At 54.7% G+C, this 20066-nt stretch overlaps 1 protein-coding gene across 3 annotated transcripts in view; it reads left to right on the top strand.

The window, feature by feature from the left end:
• Positions 1-13807: 13807 nt before the first annotated feature.
• The window catches only part of KCNG2 (potassium voltage-gated channel modifier subfamily G member 2), a 53719-nt gene continuing 47460 nt past the window's right edge, over positions 13808-20066 (top strand). The window contains exon 1 of one of the 3 annotated variants that reach the window (XM_043889589.1): positions 13808-13902. The gene's annotated coding sequence lies outside the window, so the exon portion shown is untranslated. Of the gene's footprint in view, positions 13903-13923; positions 14566-20066 lie in introns of those variants that run through there. The other 2 variants (XM_043889591.1, XM_043889590.1) reach the window with 2 other exon arrangements.

Below are 20066 nucleotides of genomic sequence, written 5' to 3'. Positions count from 1 at the left end.
CTGTCTGCTCACACAGCCACACTGTCTACCTGCCCAGCCACACTGTCTACCTGCCCAGCCACACCTCTCTACCTGCACAACCACACACCTCTCTACCTGCACAGACACACACCTCTCTACCTGCACAGTCACACCTCTCTACCTGCCCAGTCACACCTCTCTACCTGCACAGACACACACATCTCTACCTGCCCAGCCACACATGTCTCTACCTGCACAGTCACATCTCTCTACCTGCACAGTCACATCTCTCTACCTGACCAGTCACACACCTCTCTACCTGCACAGCCACACACCTCTCTACCGGCACAGTCACACCTCTCTACCTGCACAGACACACGCCTCTCTACCTGCACAGCCACACACCTCTCTACCTGCACAGTCACACCTCTCTACCTGCACAACCACACACCTCTCTACCTGCACAGCCACACACCTCTCTACCTGCACAGTCACACCTCTCTACCTGCCCAGCCACACACCTCTCTACCTGCACAGTCACACCTCTCTACCTGCACAGTCACACACCTCTCTATCTGCACAGCCACACACCTCTCTACCTGCACAGTCACACGCCTCTCTACCTGCACAGTCACACACCTCTCTACCTGCAGAGTCACACCTCTCTACCTGCCCAGCCACACACCTCTCTACCTGCACAGTCACACCTCTCTACCTGCACAGTCACACACCTCTCTACCTGCCCAGCCACACACCTCTCTACCTGCACAGCCACACACCTCTCTACCTGCAGAGTCACACCTCTCTACCTGCCCAGCCACACACCTCTCTACCTGCACAGTCACACACCTCTCTATCTGCACAGCCACACACCTCTCTACCTGCAGAGTCACACCTCTCTACCTGCCCAGCCACACACCTCTCTACCTGCACAGTCACACACCTCTCTATCTGCACAGCCACACGCCTCTCTACCTGCAGAGTCACACCTCTCTACCTGCCCAGCCACACACCTCTCTACCTGCACAGTCACACACCTCTCTACCTGCAGAGTCACACCTCTCTACCTGCCCAGCCACACACCTCTCTACCTGCACAGTCACACACCTCTCTATCTGCACAGCCACACACCTCTCTACCTGCACAGTCACACCGCTCTACCTGCACAGTCACACACCTCTCTACCTGCACAGTCACACACCTCTCTACCTGCACAGCCACACCTCTCTACCTACACAACCACACACCTCTCTACCTGCACAGCCACACACCTCTCTACCTGCCCAGCCACACACCTCTCTACCTGCACAGCCACACACCTCTCTACCTGCACAACCACACACCTCTCTACCTGCACAGTCACACACCTCTCTACCTGCACAGTCACACACCTCTCTACCTGCACAGTCACACCTCTCTACCTGCACAGTCACACACCTCTCTACCTGCACAGCCACACACCTCTCTACCTGCACAGTCACACACCTCTCTACCTGCACAGTCACACACCTCTCTACCTACACAGTCACACCTCTCTACCTGCACAGTCACGCACCTCTCTACCTGCCCAGCCACACATCTCTCTATCTGCACAGTCACACACCTCTCTACCTGCACAGCCACACACCTCTCTACCTGCACAGTCACACCTCTCTACCTGCACAGCCACACACCTCTCTACCTGCCCAGCCACACATCTCTCTATCTGCACAGTCACACACCTCTCTACCTGCACAGCCACACACCTCTCTACCTGTACAGTCACACGCCTCTCTACCTGCACAGTCACACGCCTCTCTACCTGCACAGTCACACGCCTCTCTACCTGCACAGTCACACGCCTCTCTACCTGCACAGTCACACACCTCTCTACCTACACAGTCACACCTCTCTACCTGCACAGTCACACACCTCTCTACCTACACAGTCACACCTCTCTACCTGCCCAGTCACACACCTCTCTACCTACACAGTCACACCTCTCTACCTGCACAGTCACACACCTCTCTACCTACACAGTCACACCTCTCTACCTGCCCAGCCACACCTCTCTACATGCACAGCCACACACCTCTCTACCTGCACAGCCACACATGTCTCTACCTGCACAGTCACATCTCTCTACCTGCACAGTCACATCTCTCTACCTGCACAGTCACACACCTCTCTACCGGCACAGTCACACCTCTCTATCTGCACAGCCACACACCTCTCTACCTGCACAGCCACACCTCTCTACCTGCCAGCCACACACCTCTCTACCTGCACAGTCACACTGTCTACCTGCACAGTCACACCTCTCTACCTGCACAGCCACACACCTCTCTACCTGCACAGACACACACCTCTCTACCTGCACAGTCACACGCCTCTCTACCTGCACAGTCACACCTCTCTACCTGCACAGCCACACACCTCTCTACCTGCACAGCCACACACCTCTCTACCTACACAACCACACACCTCTCTACCTGCCCAGCCACACACCTCTCTACCTGCACAGTCACACGCCTCTCTACCTGCCCAGCCACACATCTCTCTATCTGCACAGTCACACACCTCTCTACCTGCACAGCCACACACCTCTCTACCTGCACAGCCACACCTCTCCACCTGCACAGACACACACCTATCTACCTGCACAGTCACACACCTCTCTACCTGCACAGTCACACACCTCTCTACCTGCCAGCCACACACCTCTCTACCTGCACAGTCACACCTCTCCACCTGCCCAGTCACACCTCTCTACCTGCCCAGTCACATCTCTATCTGCACAGCCACACACCTCTCTACCTGCACAGTCACACACCTGTCTACCTGCACAGTCACACCTCTCCACCTGCTCAGCCACACACCTCTCTACCTGCACAGTCACACCTCTCCACCTGCCCAGCCACACACCTCTCTACCTGCCCAGTCACATCTCTATCTGCACAGCCACACACCTCTCTATCTGCACAGTCACACCTCTCTACCTGCACAGTCACATCTCTACCTGCCCAGCCACACACCTCTCTACCTGCACAGTCACACCTCTCCACCTGCCCAGTCACATCTCTATCTGCACAGCCACACACCTCTCTATCTGCACAGTCACACCTCTCTGCCTGCACAGTCACATCTCTATCTGCACAGCCACACACCTCTCTATCTGCACAGCCACACACCTCTCTACCTGACCAGTCACACACCTCTCTACCTGCACAACCACACACCTCTCTACCTGCAAAGTCACACATCTCTCTACCTGCACAGTCACACACCTCTCTACCTGCACAGCCACACATCTCTCTACCTGCCCAGCCACACCTCTCTACCTGCACAGCCACACACCTCTCTACCTGCCCAGCCACACCTCTCTGTCTGCACAGTCACACACCTCTCTTCCTGCACAGTCACACACCTCTCTACCTGCACAGCCACACCTCTCTACCTGCACAGTCACACACCTCTCTACTTGCACAGTCACACACCTCTCTACCTGCACAGTCACACACCTATCTACCTGCACAGTCACACACCTCTCTACCTGCACAGTCACACGCCTCTCTACCTGCACAGTCACACTCCTCTCTACCTGAACAGCCACACACCTCTCTACCTGCCCAGCCACACACCTCTCTACCTGCACAGTCACACACCTCTCTACTTGCACAGTCACACACCTCTCTACCTGCACAGTCTCACACCTATCTACCTGCACAGTCACACACCTCTCTACCTGCACAGTCACACACCTCTCTATCTGCACAGTCACACCTCTCTACCTGCACAGTCACACCTCTCTACCTGCACAGTCACACACCTCTCTACCTGCACAGTCACACACCTCTCTATCTGCACAGTCACACCTCTCCACCTGCCCAGTCACATCTCTATCTGCACAGCCACACACCTCTCTATCTGCACAGTCACACCTCTCTACCTGCACAGTCACACACCTCTCTACCTGCCCAGCCACACACCTCTCTACCTGCACAGTCACACACCTGTCTACCTGCCCAGCCACACCTCTCTATCTGCACGGTCAAACCTCTCTATCAGCACAGCCACACCTCTCTACCTGCAATGTCACACCTATCTATAGGTCCCCCACGACACTGCCTGGTGGCGCGTTTCCCCCAAGAGGCCCTGTTGTAGCTCCTGGATGTGGCAGGTTCCCTGTGCCTCCCAGGCCTCAAGCTGACGGTCGCCACTTCATGTGCTATCTCAGCCCTGGATCCCACAGGGAGCGAGAGCGGGGGGCTCAGGGCGATCCTTCCACAAACATGCCAAAGGGTAACGCGCTGGCAGCTACGGCTTATGAAATATCGTAACGGAGCTGGAATTACTCAAGTTGGAGAAGATGGCTGCATTTGTCACCCAGAACACATCTATTTTTAGCTCCTGCAGTTCCTGTTCTTGAGGTTTGGGGCTTTGAAGGACCGCTGGGGGCAGTGAGCAACTGGGCGGGCTCCCAGGGCAGCCCCTGCTGTGTCCACACGTCCTGCCCTGTTTTCTCCTGTGTCCATCTTCATTCCTCTCAGTCCTGACGCAAGAAAAACAAACCAAGCTTTGCGGTTTCTACCGCTCCAAGCTGTGTGAGACTTCGGTAACCTTCCCTCGCCTGTGAATGAGACGGGACCAGACAAGCTCTGAGATGAAGTCCAGGCGACTCCCAGCTCATTCTGGCCCTGAAAGCCATTTCCTTTCTTGGTTTAATGGAGAGTTTGGGGTGTGGACACTGTTCACCATGATGTTGCTCGCCTGGGGACACTTGGCCTTGGTTAAACCACTGGGGGGCCCTGGGATCTCGTGGGGGAGGGACGTGCTGAGCACCCTCAGGCTCAGAGCCCCATCCATGGAGACCCTCAGCAGACGCTGAGGGAGCACGGCCCGGCCCGCCTTCCCGTGACCCCAGCCTGATGTGCCAAGAGCGCATGCCTCTGGACACAGTGACCCATTTGGGGGCAGACATAGAGCCAGACCCCCCGGGAGTGTTGCCAGGACTTTCCCCTCAGAGCCCTGAGAGGCCTCAGTCCAGGCGCAGTCCTGCCAAGAACAAGCGGAGGGGTGGGCCAGGGACACGGGGCCTGACCACATCGCACGCAGCCTCAGCTCAGGTCCTTGGCCACGAGAAGCGAGGTGTGGGTCTGTGCCGGCCCACCTGCTAACACAACAGCTGTGTCTGGGGAAGGGGCTGCCTGAGTAAATAAAACGTCAAGGCCTCAGTGTTTAACAGTGCTCTAAGGGGAACACGTGTGTTCTGGCCAAGCCCATATTCTCTGATCAGATCTGAAGCTGGAAACATGATCATAACTCCCCAAACAGATTTGAGGTTGGAAATGCGATTTTCTGGAAATTCACACTAAAGCCCTGTCTACTTCAAGAGGTAAGGAATGTAGCCCTTGTGATGAGCAGAGAGCTGGTAGACCACTTTTGAGTGGGAAACTGTGGCTGAAGAGTCCCCAGCTCGAGACTCAGACAGGAACCTGGGAGCCAGGACCTCCAGCCTCAGGGCCATAGCTGGAGCAGGTCCAGCCCACGGGCACGCGGCCCTGCCAGTCCTTCACACGGGACAGGGGGGCTCCCTGACAGTGGGGCCGTCCCTCAGGGCAGCAGGCAGGTCCTCCCCACAGCACCCCCACCCCATGGAAGGAGGAAACCTGGAGGCTGGGCCCCTCGCCAGCCCTTCAGCCACGGCCCTGCTGCCTCCACCCGTGTCCCCGTTCCCCTACCACGAGGCCCCCAGGCCCCGAGCTGGCTGGGCAGACACAGATTCTCCCCAGAAGCCAGGGAAACGCATTCCCCGTCAGCCTGGCCCTTCTCTGCTTTGGGGTTCACTGGGGCCACTCTTCTGGAGGGTCCCTCTCATCCCAGCCGCTCTCAGACAGGGTGTCTGCCAGGTGCTCACACCCAGGGGCCGGCCCCCACCCACCCACCACAGCACACATCTCTGAATCTGGGGAGGGTCCTCCCCCAGGACAGTGGAGGGGGGCAAGGAGGTGCGGGGGAGGGGGAGTGGCCAACTCAGGACGGGGGAGCCCCAGCAGTTCCCGCAGGAAGCACTGTGTGTGTTCTCTGAGCACGCACGCCAGTGCCTGCCACTCCAGGCGCACATACACACTCACACACCCACCTCACCCATGCACAGGCACACGGACTGTCTGCCCAGGGCTCTGGGCCTGTCCTTGACACTCCTAGGAAGCTGACCGGACTCCTGGTCCCCAGGAAGCACAGAAAATCCTAGATGACTTGGTGCGTTTCATCCCCAGGGAAGGCGCTGCACCCCGGCCGTGTAACCACTGTGGGCGGCCTGTTCCCCGGTGGCAGATGCGAGCAGGACAGCACAGATGGAAGTGTTGTCAGAAATGTGGGAACTCCTTGTAATTAGTATTGGGCGTTGCTATTCCTCAGCAAAGAAAAAGCCCAAAGCCAGCATGGAGCACGAACCTCACATCCCCACCAGGGTCTTTGTGGAGGCCTGGAGCCACATCGCTGGTCGATAATTAAAGACCAGACAGGCTGAGGCACCCACCTCGGAGGCTGTGAGGATGAATGTATGCAAGGGAACCGACAGCAAGGGTGCAAAGTTGAACACTCATCCAGGGAAAAGCCCAACGAGCAGGCACTTCTGCCTGAAATACGGCACCTGCTTACAAGCAGTGATTGTGCTGAATGCTGGGTTTAACGGAGCGGAGGTTTAAGAGGAAAAGGCAGCAAAACGGTCCACAGGCAAGATGAACGGCAGGCAGTCCTCTGAAAGTGGCAGTGAGAGTCCCGGCGAGGCCACAGGCAGGTCTGATCTCAGCAAAAACAGCACCTGGGCACCTGGGTGGACTTGAGGAGGCCAGCTTAGGCAGAGGCATTCACAGACAGACAAGGGTCACGGCGCTGAAGGTGGGGGACTTTCTGTGTTTGCTTGCCTGGCTTTCAGTTCTGAAGCTCTAAGCACCATCCTGGTGAGGAGGCGGCCGGAGCAGCCGCGGAGGGTGTGGGGGTGGTTGCAGCCTGGGCTGAAGGTGGCGGCTGCTGCCCTCTGAGGGTAAGGAAAGCGCGGTCAAGGGCGGCTGGGAGGTCACAGCTCTGGCAACTGCGTTTATTTCTGTCTTATCCGCCCTGCTGACCCTTCTCTGTCTCCTGTGCGCTCCCATTACTTGCTGGAAATCTCCGTCTTTCCTGGCTGTTCCTGATTCGCTCACTTTCACCCCAGGCCGAGGGACACCTGCAGCCTGTTGTTAGTCCATCCAGAACAGCTCTTTGTTCTGTTGCGTGTGCATGTGTGCACATGTGTGTGTGCATGGGTGTGCAAGCACATGTCGTGGGGATCGGGGCAGACTGCAGCTTCCCCCTGTGTCTCTTCTTCTCACTGCTGTTCTATGACCTCACACCACTGTTCTGTAGAGATCGGTGTGTGTGGTGGAGGGTGCAGGAGGCACAATGGTTTGTTCATGTTTTGGAAGGAAGAATTTAAAGCTCATTTAAAAGCTGAGTCAAGACAGAAAAGCCCCAAGTGTCAATATTCAGGTTCTTCCCATCTTGGGCTCTGCTCTCTGAGACTGCCCTCCCCCCGCACATGGCTACTGCAGAACAGGCTGTCCAGCCTGGCCACAGGGAGCAGGCGTGAACAAGGACTTGTGAACTGGGTGAGTGTGAGTGGCGTGTCCGTGCACGGGACTAGCCCAGGTCTCTGCCCTGTTCACTAAGGCGAGAGAAGTATTTCTCTTCTGAGTGTTACTCATGCTCAATGACTCAGGAGAAAAGCAAGTCCCATTCGGTCAGACCCTCACTCAGCACTCTGTACAGGGTTAAGCAATTCAAATCATTTAAAATGTTACTGCATCCAATCTGAGGCCGCTTCCAAGAAGGATGACATGAATGAAATTGAATATTAAATTCACAAGCACAAAACTGACAGAGGCAGAAAGACACCGGCACCACCGTATGTTTAAATTAAATGACGAGGGGCTCCCGAGGAGACCCCGAGGTGTCCTGGGGTCACAACCTCTCACAGCGAGAGAATGCTGAGGAGTGTCATGAGAATCACTCACTGAGAACAGATTCGGAAGTTTACACACAAAACACAGCCAAGCAGGGTCCACAGCCTGGACGACACACGGGTCAGGAGAGGAGGACCCCGGCCTCCGAGGGCCTGGCTCCTCAGATGCATGGGGTTAAGAGAATTCAAATATGTGGGCCCCACCCCCTAACTGGGTCCCATCCTCTAACCAATGTCCGACCCCATGGACTGCAGCACACCAGGCTTCCCTGTCTGTCTCCAACTCCCGGAGCTTGCTCAAACTCATGTCCATCGAGTCGGTGATGCCATCCAACCATCTCATCCTCTGTCGCCCCCTTCTCCTCCTGCCCTCAATCTTTCCCAGCATCGGGGTCTTTTTCAATGAGCCAGTTCTTCACATCAGGTGGCCAAAGTATTGGAGTTTCAGCTTTAGCATCAGTCCTTCCAATGAATATTCAGGACTGATTTCCTTTAGGATGGACTGGTTGGATCTCCTTGCAGTCCAAGGGACTCTCAAGAGTCTTCTCCAACACTACAGTTCAAAACCATCAATTCTTCGGTGCTCAGCTTTCTTTATAGTCCAACTCTCACATCCATACATGACTACTGGAAAAACCATAGCTTTGACTAGACAGACTTTTGTTGGCAAAGTAATGTCTTTGATTTTTAATATGCTGTCTAGGTTAGTCATACCTTTTCTTCCAAGGAGCAGACATCTTTTAATTTCATGGCTGCAGTCACCATCTGCAGTGATTTTGGAGCCCAAGAATAAAGTCTGTCACTGTTTCCATTGTTTCCCCATCTATTTGCCATGAAGTGATGGGACCAGATGCCATGATTTTCTTTTTTTGAATGTTGAGTTTTAAACCAACTTTTTCACTCTCCTTTCACTTTCATCAAGAGGCTCTTTAATTCTTCTTCGCTTTCTGCCATAAGGGTGGTATCATCTGCATATCTGAGGTTATTGATATTTCTCCTGGCAATCTTGATTCCAACTTGTGCTTCATCCAACCTGGCATTTCACGTGATGTACTCTGCATATAAGTTAAATAAGCAGGGTCACAATATACAGCCTTGACGTACTCCTTTCCTGATTTGGAACCAGTCCGTTTTTCCATGTCTGGTTCTAATTGTTGCTTCTTGATCTGCATACAGATTTCTCAGGAGGCAGGTCAGGTGGTCAGGTATTCCCATCTTTTTCAGAATTTTCCACAGTTTATTGTGATCCACACAGTCAAAGCATAGTCAATAAAGCAGAAGTAGATGTTTTTCTTGAACTCTCTTGCTTTTTCGATGATCTAGCAGATGTTGGCAATTTGATCTCTGGTTCCTCTGCCTTTTCTAAATCCAGCTTGAACATGTGGAAGTTCTCAGTTTAGGTACCGTTGAAGCCTGGCTTGGAGAATTTTGAGCATTATTTTGCTAGCGTGTGAGATGAGCGCAGTTGTATGGTGGTTTGAGCATTCTTTGGGATTTGTCTTTCTTTAGGATTGCAATGAAAACTGATCTTTTCCAGTCCTGTGGCCACGGCTGAGTTTTCCAAATTTTTTGGCATATTGAGTGAAGCACTTTAACAGCATCATCTTTTAGGACCTGAAATAGCTTAGCTGGAATTCCATCACCTCCACTAGCTTTGTTCATAGTAAAGCTTCCTAAGGCCCACATTTCTTTGCATTCCAGGATGTCTAGCTCTAGGTGAGTGATCATGCTATCGTGGTTATCTGGTTCATGAAGATCTTTTATGTATAGCTCTTCTGTGTATTCTTGCCACCTCTTCTTAATATCTTCTGCTTCTTTTAGGTCCATACTGCTTTGTCCTTTATTGTGCCAATCTTCGCATGAAATGTTCCCTTGGTATCTCTAATTTTCAAGCTGATTGGCAAAACTGTATGGTGCACACGTTTCGGAAGGACCCTTGTTTCCTGGGTGAACCCCACCCTGTTCGTGAACCACAGGTTCAAGGAGGTTCAGGCCTTCCTGGATGAAGGGCTGAAGCAGACGGCGTCCCTTCAGCAGATGGAGCCCCTGCGTGGAGCTCAAAGTGAGATGAGGAAACAGAAGAAGAGAAGCACAGAGTAGGGGCGGCAGTCGGGGGATGAAAGGGGTGAACAAGGGAGGAAAGCTAAGGCGGCTCAGAGTGGTAGTGGCATCTGATCATCAAAGCGGAGCACGAAGCGGACACAGGAGCCAGACGGCCACCCGCAGCTGGGGAGGGAGGGGGAGCACAGATCAGGGCCGCCCGTGGGGACTGCAAAGTGAAAAGAACATGTGCATTGCCGCAAGTGCTCTGGAGAAAGAGACATCAGAGGCGAGAGAGGCAGGAAGAGAATGGCTTCCAAGTAGCAGTCAAGTGAACCAGGGAAAGGCAACTCAGGCTGGGGAACCATGACGGCGAGAGAGCTGGCTCCCCACCACGCTCAGGTGGGGAACCGACCCGTACAGGAAAAGAAAGTGAAAAAGAAAGCCAAGAACAGGCAGACAAAGAGTCAAGTATCTGGAAGGCTGACAGGGTCCAGGAGCTCTGCTGCATGCAGGAGGGACACCTGGACAGCTAGACAGATGGACACGTGGGCAGATGGACACATGGACAGATGAACTGAAAGGGGGTCCATGTCAGTAGGGACTGGGATTCTTTAGGCGGAGGTAGACATGTTCTACCATCGGTTGTGACGTCTCTATAATTCTGTGAACAACCTAAAGCCCACTGGATCGCACACTTTACAGGGATAAATTGTGTGGTGCCGGAATTCTTCTCAATAAAGCTGTTACCAAAAAAAGCGGACTGATTGTGTCATCTTGTTTTGAAAAGGAGCCAATAAATGAAAATTCATGAAAGTTAAATATAAATAGCTAGAAGAAAATAACTAATTTGGAAAATATTGTTAAAGAAGGGAACTAGACGTCTACGTTTTAACAACTCTCATTCCCCTCGTCACTTCCACCCTCACAGTAAACACTTTCCAAACATATGTGGGTGCCAGGCCCCACCTGTGTGGAGGACAAGGAAGCAAAGATAAAAAGGCCCTGTGCAAGGGCCTTTCTGCCTGCTGAGACAGAGACAAGAAAATGCATGTCAACTTTCTATTTCTTCAAAGAAATTATTTCAATTACATTCACACCAAGGATTTTCCACAAATAACATACCAGTCAGTATTTACTAATATGCAACTATAGTCAAGAAAGTGGGTTAAAATATATATATGAAAGCCGTTTTGGTCAAAGTATTTTGTAACAGTAAAAAACTGGAGAAAACATAGATATCACACAATAGAGTTTGAGTTACAGTATGGTACCAGCCACATGACAATCATTTAAAATTATGTTGGAGCCTGGAAAACATTGAAGATGCTCATATCCTGTTAAATCCAGTGAAAATCCAGGAGCTGTTTTGATGCTATTTTTGTATAGAAACAAACAAAAATATTCTTACATTTAAAGGGTACAAAATGTTTTGGTACCAAAATAGGTCCCAAACAGTAACAATGATAAAGTGTGGATGATGGAGCTGACAGGTGTAGAGATTTCTCATTTTCTCTTTTGTGTTTTTCACAGAAGGTTTACTCATTTTCTACAACGGGCATGTATTACGTTCCAAAAACATTTTGTAAATGTTTGCTCCTTTCCTAAAACAGAAGCCACACAAAAATGCAAATGCATCAACAAGCAATGAATTTAATATTATTTAAGAAAAGCAATGATGCACCATGTTCTGTAAGGAGGACACCACAATCCACTCCAGTATTCTTGCCTGGAGAATCCCCATGGACAGAGGATCCTGACGGGCTACAGTCCATAAAGTCATAAAGAGTCAGACACAACTGAACAAACTGCAGGAAAAGTAATGATGCACCATCTTCTTCAACTTTGTCTCTGGTCTGTCCTGTGGACCAGCAGGCACTTTATAAAACACCAGCAGAGCTGGATCCCCAGACATGTGGCCGCTGGAGTGTCAAACACCTGTATCCTACCCTGGGTTCATTGAACAGTGAGATACAGCAAGACAGTGTCCCAAAGAAAGTAGAAAATGTGTGCTGCTGGAGCAGTCAGGGTTGGGTAAAGTGTCCCTGGCACTGTGATCAGGCAAGGTCATTGCAGTTGACTCCAAAGAGAGGTAGAGTTCAGTGGAGCTCGCCTGCAAGCTCGCCTCTTTGGACAATGTTGAGTTACCTCTTTTCCGCTAGCTCAAGGTGCTGTTTAGTCACTAAGTCATGACCGGCTCTTTGCTGACCCCATAGACTGTAGGCCGCCAGTCTCCTCTGTCCATGGGATTTCCCAAGCAAGAAAGTGGGTTGGGGTGGGTTGCCATGCCCTCCTCCAGGGGGTCTTCCTGACCTAGGGATTGAACCTGCATCTCCTGTTTCACAGACGGGTTTTTACCACTGAGCCACCAGGGAAGCTCAAGGTGAGGTTATAGCGAATGTGCTTTATGATAGGATGAAGCTTCTAAAACACCTGAGAGGCTCACCAAAGAAGTTAGTAAAAGCTAACAAACAATTGAAAAGAAACAAATACATTGAACCTAGATTTTAAAGGACTGTATAACTGAAAACCATAGGTCAGAAACCAAGAACAACGGCACCAACAGACACTGGGGAGATGCAGATTTTCGTGGACTAAAAACCCAGAGTTGGCTGAGAATACGACATGGTGCCAGGACAGGCTAGTTGGTGCTTGGGCTAGATGAACAGAGGTGTGGTGTTTGGGGAGGGAGGGGACAGTTCATTTGACTGTGCTCCTCACAACTACCCAGGACTGGAAACAGGCACAGGGTCTGAAGGGGCAGCCAGGTGGCACTGGGTCTGGAAATTTGCCCCCATGGAGGGCAAGGGTCTGAGAAATCATACATACCCACCCACCCACACCTATGTAACCCAGCTGCAGGGCACTGGTTGTGGGCGGGACATGGCCTGAGACTTCCATGAGCTATCTTGTTTGTTTAGTTACTTCTTAGTGTCCCTCAGGGTTGGAGGGGTCTCTGTTACAGGGATCCTCCATGGAGTTCTGCCTCAGCAGCTACAACATCCATTCCTGGTGGGCAAATGCTGCCCCCTCCCCCAACAGATTCTGCTCAGCTGGGCAGACTCTGCTGACAGATGGAGCTGCCTCAAACATGGGACAGTCAGCGCCCTGAGCTACCACTTCCTGTGGGAGAGGTGGCCTTTCGGGCTAGAGAGGTGGCCAGCCCTCTCTGGCTCTAAGAGGAGCCTGGCAGGCTACAATCCACAGGGTCTCAAAGAGTCAGACACGACTGAAGGAGCTTAGCGCGCACGCACATGAAGAAAAAAAAAAAACCTTCAAGGTCTCAGTGTCCAGGCTCAAGCCCGAGAGGAGCATCCCCGTGTCTACGATGAGAGCCCCTCACAGAGGCCGCGTCAGGGTCAAGGCGCAGCTCACAGGCATCTGGCGATGCCGGCCCCAGAGAGGAGGCTCTTCCGGTGACCGACCAAGCGTCTCCGGACCCCACAAGCGGCCTTCCTCCGGGCTCTGGCGACCACACCCACGTGGAGAGCCCCTGGTCTGCCCCTTTACACTAAGGGCCGCTTCGGCGTGTGGTTACGGGGGACGCCGTCTGCGCCTCTGGAGCCGCCACTGTGCTTGAGGGTGGGCGCGTGTGCCTGTCGCGTCGGTGGGCGCGGTGCGCAGAGAGGGGTCCGCGCCTCCTATGCCCCAGAGAGTTCCTCTTGGGGAAACACGGCCCTGGGCTCCTGGCTCCCGGCGGGACAGGCCGGGGGTCCGCTCGCCCTGGGGACCCGCGGCCGGGCGCGAGGGGGCGCCACGCCACCGCAGCCGGCGGATAGCCAGGGCCGGGCCGGGCCGGGGGCGGTGCGCGGGGCGGTGCCGGACTCCGCGGGCAGCGGGCTCCAGAGACGCGGCGCCCCGCCCCTAGGAGGCCGCTGGCCGGGCGAGTGGAGCGGCAGCCAGCCGAGTCGGGCCCCGAGGTGAAGTTGCGTGCGCGGTGGGGCCGGGCATCCGCACCCGAGGGTCCTCGGGCCGGGTTAGGGACGAGGGCGCAGGGTCCACACGGAGGATCCGATGCAAGAGCGGGGGCGGGAGGGCTCGGGGCTTCTACACGGGGTTCCGGGGCAGAGACCGGGACGCAGAGGGTCTACAGCGGAGGGTCCCGAGAAGAGAGGAGATAGGAGGCTGACGCGGCGGGAGAGGTCGGTCTACACTGGAGTCTCTCGGGGCCGCAGCGGGGACAAGGGGTCTACACCGCAAGATCCCGATGCAGGAGCGGGGGCTGGAGGGGCGCGAGCGTCCACCTCGGAGCGTCCGGGCGGGAGCAGGGCAAGGGGGCCGCTGTCCGGCGCGCGCAGCCTCCACTCGGCTGCGCAGACGGGTGGGGGCGAAGGAGAGTCCGGAAGGGACGTGTACGCTCCCCTCCCCCCAACCGCGGCCCCCGGAGCCGAGGGCGGTGCCGGACTGGGTGCCGACCCCAGCCCCTTGCTCGGCTCCGAGTCCCCAGCCGGGCGGGCGTCCGGCCCCAGGGGCGCGCGGGCTCGGGCAGCTTCGTGCGCTTCCATGGAGGTCCAGGCGGCAGTGGCCGAAGTCTGGTTGCAGCTGCCGCCCCGTCTGTCCGCGTGGGATCTGCAAGAGCTCAGGTGAGAGGAAAGATGGGCGACAAAGCGAGCGGGATGACCAGGGATCCCCCAGGCGCCCGTGCTGGCTGGTTGTGGGCGCACCGGGTTCTGCACAGAGGGCGCGGGATGCAGTCCTTGGCACATGGGTGCTCTTTCCTCGCCCCTTCCTGCCGCCCCTGCCCTGCAGAGGGGAACGTCGCCCCCGTATACACAGCGATGCGCGCAGATGTAGTCTTACACACACACACACACGCACATACACACTCATGGTCTTGCCTTCTCCTGCCCGCCCGGAGCTGGAGCCAGAGCGGGGACGCATACCGGAATCCCAGAAAGGGAGCCCCTCTTAGGCAGCCTTGAATTCTCTAACTCGGAGCCCAAGCGCCCCTGAGCCCCCCGGAGCCGAGCCTGGGAGGCTCCCACACTCACCCGCTGAGCCCCGGTTGGCGCCGGGGCTGGCGCAGAGAGGCCCGGGGTCCGCATAGAGGCGGGTGCCCAGAGGTCCTGGGCTTCAGCAGGGATGACCCGAAGCGTCTAGAAGAGCGAGCCGGGGTTCTCTATGCCCCGAATGCTCTCCCAAGCCTCCAGTCTTCCAGGACCCTGCAGTGTCCCGGGGCCTGAGGGTTTGCCTTCCTGAGGTTTTAGGTGACCCAGGGAGTCCCCTCCAGCCCCCCTTGCTCCAGCAGATGCAGTTTCTGGTTTCTGACTCTCAGGACACGACTCTGATCATGGGCTGTGGCCCCTCCTGTCACCTTTGTCCCCTCGTCCGAGCTTCTAGCCCCAAGCTGGGTTTGTGCTCGGGCAGACTCTCCTCGCCTTTGGCGTTCCCTGCGGGCCGCCCCTTCTCCTCCTTTCCCTGGGCTGCAAAGACCTGGTTTCCTCAGTCCTGCACTCAAAGCCAAGGTTTGGAGCCACTGGCTGTTGGAAGTGGGTTTTGACCCTGTTGGTGCTTGTGGCAGTGACCCCGCTGGGAGGTGGCCTCCGAGAGGCAGCAGTGGCAGCTGGTTCACCCCTCTGCTCTGGGGCAGCTGCTAAGGGGGTCAGTTAAGAGAACCCCCAAGGTCTTCCTCTCCATCCCTGCTGAGAAATCCAGGGTGGACCCCACAAGCCCAGACGGGTTCAAGCAGAAGAGGGCGTGCTCCTTACCCCACCCCCACCTCTAGAACCGTGCAGTGTACGCGGCCTCCAAAGGCTCCCCTACACCTGTAGTCCCCAGGCAGTCAGCGCATGGACTTGCTCTGGTCTCTCTTACACTGGCCCCGGGGAGCGCTGTGGCCCACTGGACGCTGGAGTCCACTTGCTCTGGATCCCTGTTGCTGACCAGCCACACACTCACCAAGGGTTATGCCATCAATGGAGGATGGGTGCACCTGCACCTTCCCTGGGCACAGGCTCAGAGAACAACCCTTTCCAAGGCCAGCGCCCAGGTGTTCCAACCCTTTTAGACTTAAAATTTGTGTCCTTCCACTTTGCAGAAGTTTTTTTTTAATACCTTGAGATTTCCATAATTCAAGAAAAAAAAAAAAAAACATTGGATGTTTTTGTAGACAGGGGAGAAAAGGAGGGAAGCAAGTTCTTGGCTGGCACCGAGGCCTGCACAGGCCAGATGCTTAGAAAATATGTGTGGGTTGATTCATTGTTTGAGTTTAATTAAGAGTTTCTACCCAGGGTATGGCTGGGAGCTGCATTATCATAATTACAGGTGTATGTGCCATGATTAATAGGTCGTGCAGAACACATGGGATGGGAGGAAGTGGTAAAATGCTGGGGTTTGCCCTGGCAAAAGCAGGTCGGGTCTGTGTCCCTGGAGGGTTTTGCACCTGGGGTGCGGGCAGCCCCCCTTCTGCCCCTGGCTGTTCCATCCAGGCACCAGGAGCCGGGGGGCAGTTGGATTCTCAGCCTCTCTGCTGAGGGCCGGGGTGAAGGGGAGCAGGCGAGTCGGCTCAAGATGTGTGCACACGGTGGGGAGGGTCACATGAGCCAGGAGGGGCACTGGGGAGCCTGACGGATGGGCCGTTGGGCTCTGTGGGGGTCCGAAGACAGCGGCCACGTGCGTCTGCTCATTTGAGCACCGTGTCTTCATGGGCCATTCATGAGGAATAAGGACGCCTTAGGACAGAGCCACGGAGTCCCCACTGCCTGCAGGGTCCCTCAGGGTCAGGCTGAACAGGGTGTCCCCAGCTCAGGGCCGAGTGGAGGCGCCCCCTGCCCACGGCTCCACGGAGGGCCCTGGGACTTGCAGCCTCACTGTTGAGCTGGTCAGGGTGCAGGCTCCGGTCCCTCCCGGCCCGGCAGTGGGTGACCGGTGTGCCCTTCACAGCAGAAAGGGGTCCCGCATGGGCATCGAAGAAATAGCTGTGTCTGTTTCACTGCCCAGCAACTCTTCTGAGAGCTTCAGCCCTTCTCAGCCGAAGCAGACAAGACAGAGGCCGGCTCCCTTCTCAGCAAGGCACCTGCGGGCGCCTGCGAGGTACAGCCAGTACTTGGCGCCTCGTGCCATTGACACATGCAGGGAGGCGCGGGTGCGTGTGGCTGGGAGGGCAGGCATGGGCGTCCTGGGCCTCCTTGGCTCTGAGACGTGGGCAAATAGTTCAGCTGCTGCTGTTTTATATTTTCTGATTCCTCCTGTGTCAGACCAGAAGGCTGCTCTGAACTGTGCCAGCTCTCTTATTTTCAGAGGAGGAACCTGTGTCGTAAACCAGGGTCAGTAATGCATTCACTCAAAATGAAACTCCCAATATTTTGATTTGATTGTCTATTTAGAAAAAAGGAAAATTGAAATGTCATGTATAAATAGTACAGAAGACCTTTATGTTGCTTTTTAAATCCATGGAGCTAAGACAGTAAGAGCAAACTGCACATGGAGGGGCAGATGGTCCCCTGGCCCCTGACACCCATGCTGCTCCTAGGGGCGCTGGGCCAGGCTGGGCCACTGCTCTGTGCCCCGCCCGCTGGCCCTTGGCCTCTTGATGTAGCAGTCACACCCCTCGCTTCCCTCTGCACCTGCCCCCACCCCGGGCACACCTGCCCTGGCCCTGTCCTCAGCTCTGTTCAGCCTCCCTGGATAAGTCAGCTCAGGGAGGAAGCAGACAAGCGCTGGTAGCCAGAGCCCTGGGCTGCAGTTCCCGAAATTTAATGACCTTCCTGGCTATTTTTAACCTTGTCAGATATTTAAACAATGAAGTTTAAATCTTAGATTAGACTTGGGGAGTGCTGGGTACGTGAAAGCCGAGGCTGGGGTTCTGGGGCCCAGAGACTCTCAGGCTGCTCTGAGTGGTGCACTGCTTCTGACCAAATTCTAGCTTGAAGAGGCAAATTTATTTTTGTAAAGGATTAGCCTTTTTCTGGTGGGCGAGGTTATGATCTCCGTATTCCTGACTCAGTTCTCACCAACCTGGCCACCTGGCCCCAGCAGGACTCGGGGAGGGTGTGTGGATGGAGGGCCTGCCTGTGGGTGGCGTGGCTTCCAGGGGCCTCCACGCCCCAGCTGGGGGTCTCCACGTGCCCTCACCCCTCCCACAGCAGCAGGTGCCTGCGTCCATCTGCGGTTCTGTCTGGGGGTTGGGGTGCTGCCCATCACTGGGACAGCGGAAACTGCTTTGTGGACTGTGTTGGCGTCTTTGTAGCAGGAGGACAGAAAGTACCAGCTTTGCACGTATTCCAGGTGCGGTTCTCTGTATTTTGGGTCACGACACTAAACAGGTTCAAAATCACAGAAAGCCCTGCCTGGACTGTGTCTGGAGGCCTGACCTCCTGGCTGAGCTCAGGCAGGAGTGGCGGCTGGAGCCAGGCTCACAGCGGAGCACCGGACAGTCTGCCGGGTGCAGAGGGTCTGGCCCGGCACAGGGGCTGCACCGGCTCAGACCCTGACGTTTGCTAAGTGCGCGCCTGCTGGCCTCCCCCACCCCAGAGCCCCCCAGCTCTGTTGGGGCTCAGGGCAGAGTCACCATGCGCCCGCAGGACAAGCAGATACATGTCATCTCCCTGAACAAGGTCAAACCTGGTTCTGGTGACAGCCAGGAAGAGGGTTCCCTTCCTTCTGGGGGGTTGAGGAGGCACGTAGATTAACACGGGGAAAAGTGCATGACAAGTTTTAAACCCAAATGTTTTATTTAACATCATAGCAATTAATGCAATGGAGTGAAATGCTTTGGTAAAATAAAATGCATTAAAAATGTATGCACTTTATGTAGATTAGCTATTTATTCTTCAGAAGGAACACCCTTCCTCCATAGCCTCTGATATTCAATTGTGAAGCTGTAAGGCCCCTTTCTGGAGCTGGTTCACAGTTACTTCAAGAAAATGACTATTTCTGACTGTGAACAAATTTCCTTGATTTTTTTTTCCCCACCAAAAGGAAAAAAAGACATTTTTCCATGAGGAAATTTAGGAAATATGTATCATTGTCTTCTTTAATACATAACCAATTAGAAATAGAGGCTTCCCAGGTGACTCAGTGGTAAAGAATCCGCCTGCAATGCGGGAGACCCGTATTTGATGTCTGGGTGGGGAAGATCCCCTGGAGAAAGGAATGGCAATCCACTCCAGTATTCTTGCCTGGAGAATTCCATGGACAGAGGAGCCTGGTGGGTTACAGTCCATGGAGCCACAAAGAGTCGGGCACAACTAAGCACAGTTAGAAAAACTCCGCTGTTTCAAAATGCTGAGCTGAGCTGGGCAGCACGCACAATGAACAAGGTGAATTTTTGTCTCCAGGAATTGTGATGTGTTGCTTTAACAAGAAACCTACATCTGGTGGGGGTGCTTGTCGAGTAAGAGGCTCCAAGGGGCTCCTCACTCCAGGAAACACCTGCCTGCCTGCCGGTGGCCTAGATGCACCTGAGCCCAGGCCTGGTCCCGGGAGTGGAGGCACCTGGTGTGTCCTCTGAGCAGGGCTGCCTGCAGACAGTGCCCAGTGGGTCGGCGTCCTTTCCTGGGAGATTATTTCACCATCAAAGGGAACATGACCAAAAAGAAGCCCTCTCTGCCCCGGAGGAACAGGTGGAAAGGTGAGGCCTCGTGTTTCCAGATACAACAAACACATACAGATCAATGGGATAGAGTTGGGGAGAGATGAACCTCCAAATCTCGGGGAGATTGATTTTCAACAGCAGAGCCAAGGCCATTCAGTGGGGAAAGAATTCAGTTCAGTTCAGTTCAGTTCAGTTGCTCAGTCGTGTCTGACTCTTTGTGACCCCCTGGACTGCAACCCCGCCCCCTAACTGGGCCCCACCCCCTAACCAATGTCCGACCCCATGGACTGCAGCACACCAGGCTTCCCTGTCTGTCTCCAACTCCCGGAGCTTGCTCAAACTCATGTCCATCGAGTCGGTGATGCCATCCAACCGTCTTATCCTCTGTCGCCCCCTTCTCCTCCTGCCCTCAATCTTTCCCAGCATCAGGGTCTTTTCAAAAGAATCAGTTCTTCACATCAGGTGGCCAAAGTATTGGAGTTTCAGCTTTAGCATCAGTCCTTCCAATGAATATTCAGGACTGATTTCCTTTAGTATGGACTGGTTTGC

This window comes from Cervus elaphus, chromosome 27, assembly GCF_910594005.1.
Source record: "Cervus elaphus chromosome 27, mCerEla1.1, whole genome shotgun sequence".
Taxonomy (NCBI): Eukaryota; Metazoa; Chordata; class Mammalia; order Artiodactyla; family Cervidae; genus Cervus; species Cervus elaphus.
Note: the sequence above shows the minus strand (reverse complement) of the source record. Positions and strands in the feature narration are given on the sequence as shown.